The following is a 19,655-nucleotide window of genomic DNA, read 5'->3' as shown; positions in this document are numbered from 1 at the left end:
CTCAAGTCTTGTTTTTAGTATTGCTTGTGTGTGTGCTTTGAATTGGCTGTACTTGTAGTTGGCGTCTTTGATAGATCATCATAATTATAAGTCGGTTGGCTTATCACGTCAGACAAGACCTTATCTTTCTCGATATTGATGGACTTTCACAACTAGATCTATTGAGCAAATTTAAAATATTCAATTGTTAAATATGATCTCCTTCGGAAACTTTTATTAAGGGGGTCGTGTTATGTGTGATACGTTATAAAAGTCTTTTAATGTTTTTCATTTGATAATTTGTGGTGCTCTTTTTTTCCATGTTGATGGTAAACTTCACCTTGGTTTGCTGTCTGTTAAGTCATTGATGTTTGGAAAGACCATCTCTGTAAAGTTTCTGCAAATTCTGCTACAATTCAAGTGATGTAATGCCTTTATTGATGCTGAAGATAGTCTGGAATATACAGACCTTTAAAGAAGTGTTACTTGGAGTATAATAACAATTCTGGAAATGTTCTTATCCTGCAATAAGAGGCAGTAATGTAGAGGAGCAGACTTTATTGTGTGTTGTGTGTTCTCTAATCTCATACTTACCTCATACTTATATTGCACCCAAGAGGCATGTCCTTACAAAGGACATGACTCTTTCTAGATCGGCCCTTATGTATAAATTATTGATTATTTTCCAAGATTGGCGTCTCCAAAAAATCATTATTAGTTAGTAATTATACTAACGACAACTATGCAAACCGAACATTAATAAATGCTCCTAAGGAAGCTGCTGATAAGGATAATCATATAAGGTTATAAAGAGGCAAATTTTATTAAGGATATTCATGCTTTACCGATCTGTAGGATCTGTAGTTTAGATCAGTTATGATTACCAGAGTTATAGAATTAACACTCCCTCTTAACTTGATAATCATACTGAGAGATAACATATCTAGCATCATCGATTAAGATGAATAAGCATAGATTGATACTTTATATCTATTTGAATCTTCTAAGCATGTGGTATCATAGAGCACATGATACTATGTCATATTACTATACTTGAGATATGACTTATCACTCATACTTGTGATGACAGTATTGCATGAAATGCAATATACAAGATAAAATCCGAAGAATGATTAAATTCTTCCTTTATCCAAGTTGTGACTCATAGGTACTGGAAGACCTATATCACAATATGATCCTGAGCTAAGATCTACCAGTACACAGGATAAAATCCGGAGAATGATTAAGTTCTTCCTTTATCCAAGTTGTGACTCAGGCATAGAAATGTCTACATCGCAACGTGATCTTGAACTCATCCAGATCTGACAGTGGTTCTCTATTGTTCAATAAATTATCTTAAAGATTGTCATCTCTCATAATGTCTTTATACAAGTGTTCATTATTTCAGAGATCGTCACCTTTAAATAATGAATACAAATGGTGGAGCCCATAACAGTCAGAAGCTTGATAATAATAATTTTAACTCAAAATTATTTCATTAATAATTCAAGAATACAAATGTATTATAATTCAACCATACCAAGTCTTTTCCTGAAGTGATCTATCTTCACTCAAGGAAGAGGTTTGGTAAGAATATTTGTTGTATGATCTGCAGTGCAAATGTATTTTAATTTTACATTATTCCTGTCTACCATATCTCTTACATTATGGTAAGGAATTTCAATATGCTTGGACCTATCATGAAAAACTAGATTTACAGAAAGCTTGATAGAACTATGATTATCACAATAAATAATAATAGGATTCATGAGTTGACCAAATAATCCCACAAGTAACTTTATAAGCCAAACTACTTCCCGAGAGGCCATAGCTGCGACAATATATTCAGCTTCTGTCGAACTTTGTGCTACTGATGGTTGCTTTCTGCATATCCAAGATATCATCGCTGAGCCTAAACAGAAACATCATCTTGAAGTGTTTTTCCTATCAGTAACATTTCCAACCCAATCTGAGTCTGTGTACCCATGTAAGTCCAAGTCAACTCTCTCATACTTGAGCCCAAGGTTAAGAGTGCCTTGTAAGTATCTCATAATGTGTTTGACTGCAACTAGGTGATCTCCTTTGGGTTACACATAAATTGACTTAAGGTATTAACAATATATCAAATATTACGTCTTGTATTTACCAAATACATAAGAGACCCAATCATCTGTCTGTAAAGAGTAGAATATATGGAGGGTGATTATGCAACTGCTTCCTTAAGTTTGTGTAAATTAGTCTCCATTCGAGAAGACATAGGTCTGCAGTTCCACATTCCAAATCTCTTCAAGATGTCTAATGTATACTTTCCTTGATTAAGTATGATGCTATTAGAATTCTGCCATACTTCCAGTCCTAGGAAGTAATGAAGGAGTCCTAAATCTTTCATTTCAAATTCTCTGATTAAATCTTTTTTGCATTGGTCTATAAGATGATCATCACTTTTTATTAGTAAATCATCAGCATATAGTACCAAATCATCATATCATCTTTACAGCCTGAGTTGGCCTAGCGGTGGAGAACTTGTACTCTTGAAAGAGAGGTCACAAGTTCAAATCCCACTGGGGGGTAGAGTATGTACGCCTTGTTTGTAGCACCAAGCGCCTCTCGAAAAAGAGTACGAGGTAGTCTCATATCACTGTCACCATACGTAAACCCAAAAACTTGGCATAGTGTCGTGGACTATAAAACCCCCTTTCCTTTCTTTTCCTTATCTTTTTTATAATAGAGATTTGGATCAGCTTCATTCTTGGAGAATCCTAAACTGGATAGATACTTATCAATCCTTTCATACCATGCCCTTGGAGCCTGTTTAAGCGTATAGAGAGCTTTCTTGAACCTGCAAACAAAGACTTTAGAGTTATGAGTTTCAAATCTTTCAGATTGTTCCAAATATACCTCTTCTATAATCTTTCCATTCAAAAATGTTGTTTTTACATTCATCTGATGTACTTTCCATCCCTTTGATGCTACAATAGCTAGGACTACTCTTACAGAGGTGTATTTGGCAATTGGAGCAAAAGTTTCTTCATAATCAATTCCCTCCTTCTGAGAGAATCCCCGGGCTACGAATTTGGCTTAATATTTTTCAATGCTACCATCAGCAACATGCTTGATTTTAAATATCCACTTAGAAGAGACAACACATTTTCCTTTAGGCCTTGGAACAATTTCCCAAACATCATTTTTAATAATGGATTAGTATTCTTCCATCATAGCATCCTTCCAAGTTGTATGATTAATAGCATTTGAAACATTGGTTGGTTCTGATTTAGATAAATCACTCATGTTTGCTACATAACTAGAAAATCTTTTGGGTTTTTTGCTTTCTCTGAAGGTTCCAGATGGTGCAACGAAGTCTTGTGCTTCCTCTACAATCTTAATATCCCAAAGTGGTCTTTCTTAGGATTTTGAGTTTCCTCAAGATTAAGATTTTGAATTTCATCTTCAATTTCTCCAATGTTCTCCCTTGAAACTCAGATTTAGGATTTTCTTTAGAACTAGGTATATGTGCAGGATCTTCAAAACTAAAGGCTCTTTTGAATGTTAAATCTTCTTCAAATATTACATCCTTACTAAGTTCTAACTTAGTTTTCTTTTCTTTTGGAACATGTATGTATACTGGGCACCCAAATATCCTAAGATGGCTTATAATTTGGTTTAACCTTAGAAAAGACTTTTTTAGGAGTTTTATCTCTAAGGTGGGAATGAGGACTTCTGTTTTGGATATAGACAGCAGTACAAGAGGCTTTTGCCCAAAGATAATATTCTAAATTTTGATCAAATATCATAACTCTTGTTGCTTCTATAATTGTTCTATTCTTCCTTTCTGCTACCCCGTTTTGTTGTGGGTATAAGGAGCAGTATACTCCTTAATTCCTGCTTCTTTACAAAAATCTTTAAACGAATCTGAAGTATATTCCCTTGCATTATCAATCCTAAGAGTTTTAATTTTGTGTCTTGATAAGTTTTCAGTTAAAGTTTTGAATTCTTTAAATCTCTTAAGGATTTATTCTGATTCTTTACATTTTAAGAAGTAAATCCATGTTTTCTTAGAGAAATCATCTATAAAAAGTATATAGTACTAGAATCCTCCAAGAGAAGGAACAAACATAGGTCCACATAAATCTGAGTGGACTAATTCCAAAACATTGTTAGTTTTTTTAGTGCTTTTGTGAAATGGACTTTTGGTATTCTTACCCAGAGCGCATACTTTGCATATGCTTGAATGATCTTTTATCAACTTAGGTGAACCAGTAACCATCTTCTCCATGGTTGATAAGGCTTTGAAGTTTAGATGTCCTAACTTTCTATGCCACATTTCATTTATATCAACAATTTTATGAATTAAGGCTTGAATAAGTTCTCTGTTTAATTCATTCAAGTATCCCTTTCTTTGACCAATTAATTTTGATTTCTTAAATGAAGAGTTTTTAGACCAAGTCATTACTTTACCATCTATGAATTTAACATTACGTCCATCATCTTCAAGTGTTGTAACAGAGATTAGATTCCTCTTTATTCCTGGTACATAGAGTACTCTTTTGAGATGGAGAGAAATACCTGTCTTCAGTTTCAAGGTGCAGCTCCCAATTCCTTCGATTGAATGAGAGGAATTATCACCTATGGTAACTTCACCATTAACTTCTTTTGATATTGAGTTTAGTACTTCTTTGTATCCTATAATGTGTCAAGATGATCCACTATCAATTACCCATGTTGTGCTTGATACTTCATTTGACAGTGCAAAATACAATACACGTTTCTCAGGATCATAGTTTTCTTCTTTCCTAGTAACGTTTGTATCGTTTACTTGCTGCTTTGTATTCCAAGGTCAATTAGATCTATAGTGTCCAAATTTTTCACATTTGAAGCATTTTATTTTGGATAAATCTCTCAGATTTGTCATTTCTTTGATTAGCCTTCTTCTTGAAGTACTTCTTCTTACCTTTACAAGAATTTGTGTTGAGAACATGAAGTTCTTAATCTTCAGTTTTTAATTTTCCTCCTTTCTTATTTTTCCTAGATTCTTCTTGAAGAAAATCTCTTTTAGTTTATTGAAGTCTAAAAGATTGTCTTTGGCACTTACTCCTTGTGAGAATGTTTCCCATGAATCTGGTAACCCATCTATAGCCATGAGTGCCAGCTCTTTGTCTTCAATTATGGTTCCTATACTTGCAAATTCATCTCTTAGACTAACCACCCTTAGGAAGTATAAATTCATAGGTTCTCCCTTCTTTATTTGTATATGATTTAGTTGCCTTTTTAGTGCAAGGGTTCTAGTTGCATTGTTAACCTCATATGCATTTAATAATGCATTCATCATATTAAATGGTGTCTGATGTTTCATTAGCATAGGTACTATTTCATTTTTAACTCCATCTAATATGATTTGCATGGCTTTCCTGTTTCCTTTTCTTCAGATAGTTTTATGAGGATCAGCGTCAGGTTGTTTGGATTCTTTATCAACAAACCGTATTACATCATTGTCTTCAAGAATCATCATAATTCTAAATGTCCAAGCAACGAAGTGTTCTTTTCCATCAAACCTATCTTCGGGTCTGATTGTGCTAGCCATTGAAGGTAGAAGGAGTTGCTAGATATTTTAAGTCTGATTGTCAATTTGCAGAGCCTAGGTTCGACTACCAAAGCTATGATACCATGTAATGTTTCTACAAATTCTGCTACAATTCAAGTGATGTAATGCCTTTCTTGACGTTGAAGATAGTCTGGAATATACAAACCTTTAAAGAAGTGTTACTTGGAGTATAATAACAATTTTGGAAATGTTCTTATCCCTGTAATAAAAGGCAGTAATGTAGAGGAGTAGACTTTATTGTGTATTGTGTGTTCTCTAATCTCATACTTATATTGCACCCAAGAGGCATGTCCTTACAAAGGATATGACTCTTTCTAGGTCAGCCCTTATGTATAAACTATTGATTATTTTCTAAGATCAGCGTCTCCTAGAAATCATAATTAGTTAGTAATTATACTAACAACAACTATGCAAAATGAACATTAATAAATGCTCCTAGGGAAGCCACCAATAAGGATAATCATATAAGGTTATAAAGAGGCAAATCCTATTAAGGATATTCGTGCTTTACGGATCTGTAGGATCTGTAGTTCAGATCAGTTATGATTACCAGAGTTACAAAATCAACAATCTCAAGATTGCGTATTCTTTATTATGCCATTTACATCTGTATATGGCCTAGTGAAGTGTATTATCCTCATGTTGTGCCCAATTTTGGTCTATTCCTAGAGGACATTTGTTTCAATATATATTTGATTGTCTGTTGACTTTGGTTTCTAGGGTTCCCTTGAGCCACCTATTGGTATCATGATATTGATCAACAAAGTTACAGCTGAAAAAAGTAAGATCTGCAATCCTATATTTGAAGAATAAGCTTTGAACTGAGAAAGCACCTTTTTTTTGGAAGTATAAAATTAAATACAAGTTTGCTTCGAACCTGAATTATTTTGTTATCAAAAGTTTTACCTTCAGTTTTCTAATATTTTTGTCACCATCCAGCTTCATATGGTACATAATTTTTAAAACTTGAACATTCAACAGGGTATGCATCCTTTGTGTTTGGGTGACATCCAATTGACTTGAAGGCTTGGAGGGGACATTCCCTTTTTAATGACCGGATGATTTGTTTCAGCTCCATTGGGTGCATAAAAAAAAGGCTATTAAAGAATAATCTCAAAAGAATGCTAAAAACCCCTAGAAAGCTTTTAAGGAGGGGGGATTGTTACTGTAAATTCAGCACATTGTATATACTTCTAAAAATTCCAGCTGCTTTTATGATGCAGTCATGGATGGATGGTTTAATTAAGATCTTTGGAAACATTGAGGCTTAGCACAAAAGCATTCATAAACCCATACAATGGAAGGCAAATACACAATAATTTTCTTTGATTCATATCTCAAATTACTGTAGTAGTCCTTAATGCAAGAGCTACAATCAGAATAAGAACTCAGTCATGAATTACAGTGGGTTAATCTGCTTTCAAAATTGAATTCTTTGGAACTAAGAGGCTTCTTAAGATACAATCCTTGGAGATGATATTCAATAAGATGCTCTCTCTGATCGTCTGAACTTTTGATCTGCTATTGAAATTGGATCTCCCCCCTTGATGTTGCCCTATGATCATGTGATAAAGGAAATATGTAGAGTGATCCTTTAGATGAGCACAGCCAGTTGCAGTATAATTCTTTACAGTTTCAAAGATGAACTTCCTTGTGACCAATAATGTCTTAGATGTCATTACAGTTTGTTGCAAGATTCAAATGTAAGGTGTTCAATTCAAATGGACCCTCTTTGGATGAATTTGACATGTCATATTGCTCTAGGCAATGATAAAACACTTAGTGATGAATGACATTATAGAATACGGAGTATAATAATTAAGGGCTGACATAGTTGATATTCCAAGTTGCCGACTCACATTTCTTGACAGCGACCAGTTAAAATTAGAATTAAAGGGGAACATCATAAGCAACACTTTAGGAGGTGTAACCTTTGCAAAGGCAATGGTTGGTTAAAAGGTAAATAATCAGTAAGAACAAACCAATTGTTTTTTGAGACCTTTCTTTTGAACACAAAGCCAATGATACCAAGTGAATTGCTTAGGTTCCAAATAAAGATGCCATTACCAACTTTCATCCATGCTAGATCTCATGTACATAAAAATATTTCTCTATTTGCTAGATCTAGTTGATTAGATCCTTCCCATAAACTTACATATTTCCATTTTTGGTATTGTGTTATGCAGCCTCATGGTACCAACTGAAGGTAGCAGTCGTGATATATGTGGGTTCGCGTTGGTTTGTGTATTACTGACTAGTGGTTGACCTATCAATTTCAATTGCAAACTCAGCAATTGACTGAGTCTGTGCTTGAGATTATCCCATCGGCAATTGGTTTTGGCCATATTACCCAAATGTTTTGCACAATATACTCAAATTGGCAAACTTTGTATTTTTTTTTGGAAATTATAGAGTAGAAGATCCCTCGGTTTTTGTTTCTGGCTCCATCTTCTTTTTTCTGAGGTTTGCCTTGTGCGATTTCTTCCCCTGCGTCTAGTTTGTGTACTCTCACATTGAGGATTGATAAGTAAAATCTGATTTCCCTAAAATATTCTCCCTAAAATATGCAAGGAAAGCTAATAATATAAATTATGATTTATTTGTATGATACCTATGGTAGATGAACAAATCATTGACATAACTCACTAGATTTCCTAGTTGTCAAAATGAGTCTTGGGGTGAAGCTGGATTTTGAATGTATCAAGTTGCCCAGATTTTGTCTTGCTCTTATTCAGTGATAATGTTATTGGTTTGGGTTTCCATTCTTCTTGATATACTGTAGATAACACTTGAGCTTCCTTTCCTACATCATGCTAGAGGGTTACTTCCTAAGTCACAAGGTTCGAGTTCGAGTTCAAGTTCGAGTTCGACGACCTTGAAATTCGGATGAAGTTCGACAAGTCAAAAATATCAAAAAAAATTCGACATTAAATTCGCCTTAATGTAATTTAAAAAAATATATATGTACTATTTTTATTATTATATATTTTAATAATTGATAAAATAATATAAGTATTTACATGTTTAATTATAAATATATGCTACTTATGATTATATAATATAAAATAATATTAACATGTTTTAAATTTTAATATTTAACAAATATTATAAAATTAATAACAATAACAAAACATACAATAATATAAAATTATAACTATTAACTAAATCTAAAATTAAATAATCTCAAAATAATAAAATATTAAACATACTATAATTAAAATTTAAAACTATTAACCAAAACCTAAAATTAAATAATCTCTGAACATTGTTAAAAGGTTAAAAACAATATAATCATTCTCGAACCGCCGACGGAGAGGAACGAGTTTACTTCAGATGCCTTCAAACGGAGAGGAACGAGGATGGAGAGGAATGAAAGCCAAGTTCGTTTAAGATACTGTTCGTTGCAGGGCATTCAAGAGACGCTGAAGGCAAACGAGAAGCAGAGAAGTTAATGCCTTCAAACTAGACGGGAAAGCAGAGAGGTTGGACGACTTGTAACCCATGACCTACACTCATGGTTATAATCTACATACACGATGACCTGCACTCATGGTTATAGTCTACACACACGAATTTGAGATGAATTTTTACGAATTTTTCATGTATTTTTTAGGTTCACCGAATTTCGAACCTGGAGCCGAAAATTCGGCGAACCTTGTGACACAGGTTACTTCCCTAGCTACTACCAATGGGTTTTTGTCTTAGCCCTTTGGCATTGAAGAACTCTATTGTTGTGCTTCGCAAAAGAAGTTTTTTTTTATGATTTATAAAATGATTTTTCTGTTATTCCTGGCATTTCATATAATACCCTTAGCTTGAGTGATCAAGCAATTTTATCAATTAATCCCTCATGTAATGTTAATTAACTTGTCAATCAGTACTGAGATTTGAGCCTTGAGGGATATAATCCACCACATAACTCTTGACTCCTTAATGTGTAAGTGGCAAATACCTTGCGTTATTCTAGCAGAAGACAATGAAAGACCTGGTTCTAATTTGACTTAATTGTTGACAGGACCTTTACTACAGTTGAAGATATAGTCCTGATCTGAATTAATTATTAACACAACTTTAATTCCTTACTACTCGCTGACAGAAGTTCCATTCAGTGCTCTAATTGGAAAGAGAACATTAGTAAGTCCTTCCGTTAATTTTCTTTTTATCAAGCAAGATGAGGATGAGTGATTTCAGGGGATCAGCCCCACAGGGGCTTCTTCCCTAGTGATGGAAGGCCCATTACCTTTGCTATGCACAACTCACACTTTCCCTCTTCATTGCAGTAATGCCTTAGTCAAATGCACTTACACCTTTCCCTGACACTAATGTGCCAGATGCCAAGGCCCTTTATAGTTAAAGCATAGATCTTTCCTCTGCATCTCATTGCATGTCATGTAACTTGTTTGCAGGCTCTTAAAGGCATGCCTAACTTCTTGATTTTTTGTGGGTTGAGAGGGTACAAGCTCCAATTTCTATGGAAAAAAGAGTGTTAAGAGCCTTCTATTGCTGTTGTGATCTTTCTGAACTTGCACTCTGAGGGATAAACTCTTATAAAAATTAGCTAGGTTTAGCAGTCTCCCATGTCAAGGAAATCGGATGGTTCTAATGTCAAGGCCCTTCTGATGGCTTCTTAGAATGAAATTGAGCCAAGGGCCTTAACTAGACCTTTGAGGTGCTCATAAAACCTTTCCATGGAAAGGACTCCAAGGTGGCTATCTGTAATGTCCCTTCTGGTAGATGTCCTAGTGTTTTCCCCAAATCAAAGTTTCCAAGTAGAAGAAGAAATAGAATAAAAAAGTAATGTTATGTCTCTGGTTGAGATCCTGCAATATATTAGGAAATCATTGAAACATAATCCACAATATAGATTTTCTTTGCTAGATATAGGAACTAGAGTTAGGAACTTTAAATTAACCACAAGAAATATTCCAAGGATGCATTGAAATGGAGTACTCGGAGACTTTAGAGACTGATAATGGTACTGTTATGACTATTTTTTAATAGGATTTTTCAAAACAAAAGATCTAGGTACTTGGGGAGGTCAATTTTTTAAAATATAATCTAATAATTTAAGAAAATCTGAAAATAGGTGTATATTTGTAAAAACTAAATATGAATATAGACAAAGAATATAAGGAAATTGAAGGCAATGGCCTGAACCAACAAGTTGAATCTTCTAAACAAGCCAAATCCTTTTGCTATTGTATATGATTATATATATATATGAGAATGTGAATTTGGTTTTTATGTATGAGAATGTGAATATAGATTTTATATATGAGAATATGAATATGTCTACTCACAAGAATGAAGAAAAAACATGTATATCATAGGGAAATTCCCAACTCTCAAGGATCTAATAGAATTCACACTTATTCTCTATACCATAAAGTCTACACAGGATTAAAAGAACAACACAGATTATAGTAAATATGCGTATTTTTTGAGTTTTGCATCGAATTGCAACTAGCCAAATGGAAAATACTTGTGGTCAACATGACTCCTGTTTTTCCTTTTGTGATGTGTTTATTTTTCATCTTTCCAGTGCATTTAACTTTTAATATTTAGGGATTTTCGCTAAGTTGGCAGTTTGGATTTGGGTTTAGAGTTGGGTTCGAGATTCAGGGTTTTAAAATTTGTTCAAAATTTTTTTGGCGTCAATTCGGGTTTGTTTTGGGTTAGTCCATACAAAAACAATATATTTAAAAAAAATAAGTGTCTATATATGCAATAACAAATAAGTCCATACACCTCTTTTTAATAGTAAAGCAACATAGCAAAATACACTGTCATAACTATTTTTTAGTTCAATAGGATATTAATTGCATCATTTAGCCATAAAAATAACATGATACACTTCCTTGGTCAAATGCATGGAATTTGTGGTGTGTTTATTTTTCATCTTTCCAGTGCATTTAACTTTTAATTTTTAGAGATTTTTGCTAAGTTGCCAGTTTGGATTTGGGTTCAGAGTCGGGTTTGAGGTTTTGGGCTCAAAATTCATTCAATTTTTTTCTGGGGTGGGTTCAGATTTGTTTTGGGTTAGTCTCTACAATACTAAAACATATGTTTTATTGAATTATATATGTAATAAGAAATAAGTCTATACACCATTGTGCTAATAGTAAAGCGACATAGAAAAATACACCACCATATCTATGTTTCATTTCAGTAGGATATTAATTGCAACATTTAGCCATACATACAACATGATATGCTTCCTTGTTCACATGTGTGGAACATATTTCCAGATCAAGGGGACGGTGTGAGAATCGAAGGAATCATCAGAAGATAAGTGCAGTTATCTGAATTTTTATTTTGTATTGGTTAGAGGATCTCTAACCAAGCTAGATCAAAAGTTAAGATTCAAATTAAGCCCTGGATTCAAAGGTATCATAGCCCTTTTAAAGAAATTTCTCTATAATTGTCATTTTGGATTTCACCTATTCTTAATTTGGATTTCCTCTATAAGCAAGTTTTTTTTTTTAATTCACAAATACAGAAATGACATATTAACCATCCTTTTGGGCCGTTTTAATGGTCACTTTTAGGGTTGGGACTTGGGAGGGTTGAATAGACTAAATTAGGCCAAAAAAAGAACTTTTAAAAAGTCAAAAAAAATTGTTTTGAGACCAAATTCGGCTTGAGTTTGGCAACTAGGCAGCAAATTCTTCCAAATTCTGCCCGAGATCCTCTGACAGAATTTGCAGCTCTGCAGGCAAATTTGACAAGGACCAGACTTTGTACAAAATCGAACCAGACTTTGAGGGTTGCTGGAGAGAATTTGGTAACTTAGGTTTATTGTTTTATTTGTGCAAAGAACCAATGCTTCTTCATGGGAGACAATTGGAGCTTTGAGATGTTGCAGTTGAAAGTATCTTGCAATTGGAGATGTCTCAAGCAGGATTTTTGGTATTAGAGATGTGCCCCAGTCTTCAAGATGCGTCCCAAGGGGTCAGAGGTGGGTCTTCATGCAATTATTATTTGGTTTATTGGAGTCCAACCATAGGAGAGGCAAAGTGATGGGTATATTAGGGCGCCTTAACAGATCCTTTACCCTAGGCGTAAGATTCGATTATTATCTCTCTTGGCCTCATGTTGCTCTTGCTAGGATATATGAGTTGTACCTAGTGAGGTGTCTATGTTAAACACACTCCGAATGTTGAGAGGATTAAATCAACATTAAAAAAATCCCAACAACTACAATAATCACCACATGAAACAATATGCAAATAAAGAAAAAAACCAAGAACACATGAACACCAAGATTTATGCATGGAAAACCCAAACTGGGCAAAACCATGGTGAGCACTTGCCCACATAATTTACTGAAGTATAAAATCTGATTTCAAAAGATGATAGGAGCTCATAGCTCCGAACTAGCAACTAGAGGCTCATTGCCAATGCAACAATGAATATGGATAAGAAGGCTCATTGCTTTATAGTACAAATAGGAGCTCACTGCTCTAGACTTGCATACAAAGTAGCAAGATACAACAACAAACTTGTGTACCCAAGACTCACTGTCAAAGTACGTACAAGCCTCCAAAGTAGATAAAGATAGATTCTCTTGATAATGCAACTAATTTACAAAACACTGTCCACCTTAGCAGCAAATTGTTACTGCCTTTTCTTGTATGCCATTGTCATTGAACTTTGTTCAACTGATTGTTGAACTTCATTGGTTCACACACTTCACTTGCTTCACACCTTACACTTACATTTTACTAAGGCACCAACAGTCCTTATATACATGATAGAGCATTGGAGACTACAACAAGGTCGACCAAACCAAGAGATATTACAAATAGATCTCATGCAATAGATAAATGCAAATAAGTCCCATGTCAAAAGCATCCGAGTCGAGGACCCTAAAAAGATAGGAGATAAACATTAAATACATACATCCAAGATAGCATGAACCCATCCAGATAAGAGATAAGCATTAAGTATGAGACCTAGAGTTATGAATGACACTTTAATAGTAAATAAATATAACACCTGAACCTAAATATGAAAGCATGATCCATCTTAGGAAAAAGGACCAAGAACACATGCCACACATTGCCTAATGCCAAATCTGAAATAACCAGAACAACTACCAAAGATAATTCAAACATGTAGAGACAAACTACCAGTTGCCAGCTCTAATCAACCTCCACATGTTATGGAAAGAACCACATGCCACATTAGAAGCTATGTCAACATGCCACATCATAATTTGCCACAACATATTTTCAGATTAGAACAAGAACTGGAAAGAATTACAACTTTTGGATCACGAGGAACACACTACAAAACAATAGAGAATGTCACAACCAAGATCAAAACCTGAAACCATTTGTATGAGAAACAATCATATATTTCTAAATGTCCATAACCCATTGACCCTCTGCACTAGACCCAAGAGCCGATTATTATCCCTCTTGGCCTCATGGCTCTTGCCATCTAGATAAGGGGTTGCATCTTGTGAAATATTCATAATCCATTAGCCCTCTACAGTAGACCCAAGAGGCCATTATTACCCCTCTTGGCCTCATGTGGTTCCTGCCATCCAAATGAGGGGTGTAATAAGAGAGAGATCCACAATCCATTAACCCTCTACACTATACCCAAGAGATGATTATTATCCCTCTTGTCCTTACTTGCTCTTTCCATCTAGATGAAGGGGTGTATCTAGTGAGAGATCCATAATCCATTAGCCCTCTACATTAAACCCAAGAGAAGAGTATCCCCTTTCTCCGCATGTGGTTTTTTACAATGAGATGAGGGGGTGTATCTAGTGAGAGATCAATAATCCATTAACCCTCTACACTAGACCAAAGAGCCAATTATGACCCCTCTTGGCCTCATGTGGCTCTTGCCATCTAGATAAGGGGGTGTATCTAGTGAGGAGTCCTTACGAAAATAAATGAATAATTTAGAATCTAGAATTTCACAAAAGAAATAAGATGCTAGCTATCCCAAGTACACATTTCATGCATAACACAATTGCACAAGTGTGCTAGTTGTTAGAATAGTTTAGAAAAACTTCGGCGAGCGGGGGGGGGTGAATCAGTTACTCAAGGTCTATATGTACCACTTGAACAATTAAACATTAAACACATCAATGTTCTGTCAATCCTACTTTTCTTGCTGTTGCTTGGTCACTACTATAAAACTATCATAAACTTAACTTGCATTGCATAATGAAAACATCATCACATGTAAAACATTCATAAGACATTCATCACAGTTTGACACTAGAATTTTACGTGGAAACCCAATTTGGGAAAAACCACCAGCAACATGTCACTCTTTTTCACTCTTTTGAAGTGAGCTCTGTTAGGAGCCAACCTTGTTAAAGGTTACAATACAAACTATTAAATGTGACCTGGTTAGAGGATTTAATCACCTTGTTAGGTGTGGCCTTGTAAGAGGACTTTAATCATTCCATTTAGAATGTCACCTAGTTAAAGGATTTACACAGACTATTAAGTCTTCCAATAACTGTTAGGTCAACCTTTGTTAAAAGGATTTCAATACAAATTGTTTACAATTATAAGAAAGAAAATAGTAGGTTTTGATCTATGTGATTACAACTGACTTTTGCTGCTTCAAATTTCTGTTCGGTCCTTATGCTGGTTCGTTGATAAGCCTTTCATTGTCATCTCTAATCTTGATTTGCTTGGACACCCTTCAAGAAATTGGTCTACTCTTCTCATCAACATGTAAGCCTTCTACTCAAATTCACTCATCAACAACAGCATCTGCAAGCTTTCTCTTTAGCTTCACATCCACTTACTTCTGTGTTTTTGATCAACCTTTCTCTGTATGACTTCCTTCGCATACAAACTCACACGCACACTGGCTGGGGCTGGACTCAACACCAAATATTCAGTTCTATACAACCTTAAATAAACAATCTGTGCTTTACCATTTTCTACATCCACCGTAGATCTTAGGTTTTACAATTAGATTCAACTCGATTCAATGTATCTGTACAACTTCTTGATCATCCTCTAGAAACTTCTCTAGAATCCTTCTGTTAGGTCTTTACCTAATGACCATCTTAAATTTAATGATCCAACTCAATTTAATCTTCAACACATTATATATCTCCCAAGAAATCAACTGAGTCGGCTTGATCTTACGATTCCTTTTAATTTGATCTTTTACTATCACTTGGAAATCACTGAAATACTCAGTTGTTGTTTAAGCTTTCTGACTTGGCATCAACTAACTTGCTCAGTCGATGCTAATGCTCGGTCAACACTAGATTTGCTCAGCACTAACTGTGGCTCGGTTGACACTAGCATTATTTGACACTCCTTAGCATTTACTCTTTTGCTCAGCTTGGCTTAGCTTTCTTGACATAAACAATTACTTTGCTTTATCAAAGTCTATCTAATCAAATATCCATTGTAACTTCCTTTTCATAACTTCAACCTTTCCTCTAGGTGCTATAGTTATGAGTAACTCTCAAATCCTCTTCATCAATCAAATAGATATGACATTTAGATTAAGTAGCAATATGTCTCATACATAGATTTGACATCAATGACAAAATAACAATTGTTTCAATTGTAAGTTTCCAACACTAGTGTCTGCAATAAATGGGAATTTCTGATTTGATTGACCTTTGTGCCTAATTGCTAATATCTGAGAGATTGCAACCTGAAATTCAATTCATTACTCATCTAAGGGAGAAAATTTCTGACAACAACGTAAACTACTAGAAACACCATGAATCTACCCACTTCTCATTACCTCCTTTTGCCTAATTATTAATAAATAGATTATTAGAAAATAGAATAGAATAAGAATTTTTTATATTGACTTTTGTCAAGTCAATTAAAAAAAGAAAAAAATACAAAAAGAAATAAAAAGAAGCAGGCTCTATGAGCAGTAATTGCTAATTGAATTGATTTGTTTGATTGTTGATGTGAGGTCCTGGGTGCTTTTTATTACAATAATAGAGAGCGTTTGTTATTATCTAATGGTTATCTATTACAAATATGAATATCAAAATGTTTCTAATATTTAGTTAGCCTGTAGTTATCTATTAGTTTTCTATTAGCTAGAATAGAATGTTTCTATTCTTTATGATCGTTTCCCAAGGAAACATTGTTCATTCTTTTGTATATATTGACCTCTCAGTCTTTGTTAATAGTAAACAAATATTTACCAATTACTTCATAATATAGTATGAGAGCCAATATTCAAATTTTTTTTAAATAGTAATTTCAATCTGACCCTTCCTTTTGAAATCATTTTTCTTTATAATATATTTGCTTTGTAATACTTGGTTCGTGCAGGGTTTTTTGATGCAAAAATCTTTGGCCATTACTTGCAACTTGTGCTCTCTTCTCTTGCTCGCGATTGGATCTTCTCTTTGCAACTCGCAATTTTTTCGAGCTCGTGTCTGGTCATTGTGGGCTTGATTGACTGTCAAAATCTATTCATTTTTTGCATCATTTTGTGTGATCTGTGTGGCATTGATTTTCTTTTGTGTGCAAGCTTGCCTCGAGCTTCTTTTTTCACATCTAAAGCAACAAACTCCCATTTTTTTCCTATTAATATTGCCACGACCTCTTCATAGCACTTGACGCCTTTGTAATCCGCCTATTTCTGGTCCAATTTTGCAACTTCTTTGCCCAAATCCAACATTGTTTGGAGCTCATTTTGTAGTCGGCTAGGGTTTTGCTCAAAACCTAGTTTTCTATACCAGATCCAAAATATTTTTAGATATTCTTGTTGGGTTTTTTGAGAGCTTAACTGGGTTGTCATCAGATTTTTTTGGGTGCCTCAATTTTCATGCCTTAGTTTTTGATCCAACAAATCTAGAAATCGACAACATATTCTTTTTTGAGTTTTTTGAGCTCTCTTTTGGGCCGCCCTTCAATTTTTCTGGGTCTTCCATTTTTTTGCCTCGAAGTACATGCTTTCATAGATTTTTATGCTTTTTCACTGAAAAATGTGCTATGGCAACTCTGACTAATATTCTTCTCGAGGGCAATTCAAAATTCACTAGTCGGAATTATGGCTCATGGAAGCAAGAGATACTAACAATCTTTGAATATTAGAATACTGATCAAATTTTTCTGAGTGTTACAGAGCATTTGACAGCACTTGGTAATGATCAAGCTACATGGGATCTAAATAATTGGGACGCTGTGATGCTTCTCAAATTATCTGTAGTTGATGATCAGCTCCCTTAGATTCCATCTGACAAAATAGTTGTCAAGATATGGAAGCATCTCAAGGAACTTCATGAGACTTCAAACAAAAGCAGAGCCTTCTTTGTCAAGAACACTTTGTTTTCTATTATCATGGATGAGTGGAAATTGCTTCAAGAACACCTGAATAGGATTCAGGAAATCTGTGATTAGTTGCTAGCCATTGGACGCAAGATGGAGGAAGAAGACATTGTGGTCATAACCCTCAAAAGTTTGCCTAAGTCCTACGAGCATTTTATCAAGATTCTCAACATCACTTCTACTGGTGTTGATCTAAAGTTCACAAATCTTTGCACACTCTGCATCAGCAAGATCGGTGGAAACAACAGTTCGGTAGCAGTTCTAGCTCCACGTCCACAGAGCAACCCTTTGCAGTTAAATCCTTTCAGAAGGATAAAGGTAAGTCTCAGCAGTCTTCTTAGCAAAAGTCCTCTACTCCAGCTTTAGAAGGCTCTAAGAAAAAGAACATTCAATGCAACTATTGCCACAAGTATGGTTATGTGAAGGTTGAATGTTGGAAACACTTAGCTACCCAATCTAAGGAATCTGGTTCGCATCCCAAAGCGAACAATGTAGAGCACACTGAGCAAACCGAATCTACCTTTTATGCTTTCATGGCTAAAAGACTTGTAGATCATGTGAAGTCGTCTACTTGGTACATTGATTCAGGTGTCTTGTCATTTCACCCACTGCAGAGACTAGTTCATTGACTATCAGCCTTATTCAGATTAAGTAATTTTGGTGGCAGAGAAGAGTACACCATTGTTGGTATAGGCAACATTCAGATTTAGTCTGCTGGGAGGAATCTCATTTTCCTTGATGTGTACTACGTTCTAGGGATGTAACTTAATCTTCTCTTAGTCAGTCAGTTGCTGTGACATTCTTCACAGTTGGATGTGACCTTCAGTTCACATCAGTGTATCACCACTGATAGGGCAACTCAATCTATTGTTGAGGTGGGTCTTGAGGATCATGTACTTTTCAGACTTACTAATTCTGGTGATTTTCAGGACTTAGCTATGGCTGCTCGGCGGTCTTCTATTAGCACACTTTGGCATCAGTGATATAGGCACTTAAATGTGCATTATCTCTCTCAGCTTGCTCGGGAAGAGCTTTTCCTCGAATTGGTAGAGATTCAGACTTAGCAGCTTGAAGTTTGTGATGCATGTTAGGCTGGGAAGCAACATCGCACACCTTTCACCAGTAGCAATTCATGGTGAGCTTCTCAAGCACTTTAGCTTGTTCATGTCGATAGCTACGGACCTATGGCCACTCTTGTTGTTCTTGGGTGCATGTATTTTCTATTGTTTGTTGACGATTTTAGTAGAAAAATGTGAGTATATTTTGTTAAAAAGAAATCAGAAACATTTACTATTTTACAAAAATTTAAACCTTTAGTTGAAAAATAGTTTGGGAAATCTATTATTACTCTTAGGTCAAACAACCGGGGGATTTTTGTTCTGATGAATTCTCTAGCTTTTGTGATACTCATGGCATCAAGCGCCTGTTAAGTACACCCCACACACCACAATAGAACAATGTAGTTGAATATCGGAACAAATCAATCACCGAGATGGGTCGAATAGAGTCATGTTTCAAAGAAGTTTTCGGTAGAAGTTAACACTGCAGTTTATCTTTTGAACCGGTTACCCACAGTAATGGTCAAAGGTAAAGACTCTAGAAGAGGCCTAGTCAAGTCACAAGCCTAGAATCAGTCACTTGAAGGTTTTTGGCTCTCTTGCTTTTGTTTGGATCCCTAATGCATTATGCACCAAGTTGGATACCAAGAATGAGAAACTCATGCTTGCTAGATACAATAGTGTTCACAATGCCTACCACTTGATCGATACTGAGACATCTCA

At 35.0% G+C, this 19,655-nt stretch overlaps 1 protein-coding gene across 1 annotated transcript in view; it reads left to right on the top strand.

Annotated features, from left to right (window-relative positions):
* LOC149557015 (voltage-dependent L-type calcium channel subunit) overlaps window positions 1-19,655 on the top strand; it is a 39,656-nt gene that overhangs the window by 964 nt on the left and 19,037 nt on the right. The window lies entirely within an intron of this gene.

This window comes from Cupressus sempervirens, chromosome 5, assembly GCF_028749045.1.
Source record: "Cupressus sempervirens isolate cs-2001-9-10 chromosome 5, ASM2874904v1, whole genome shotgun sequence".
NCBI classification, from domain to species: domain Eukaryota; kingdom Viridiplantae; phylum Streptophyta; class Pinopsida; order Cupressales; family Cupressaceae; genus Cupressus; species Cupressus sempervirens.
Note: the sequence above shows the minus strand (reverse complement) of the source record. Positions and strands in the feature narration are given on the sequence as shown.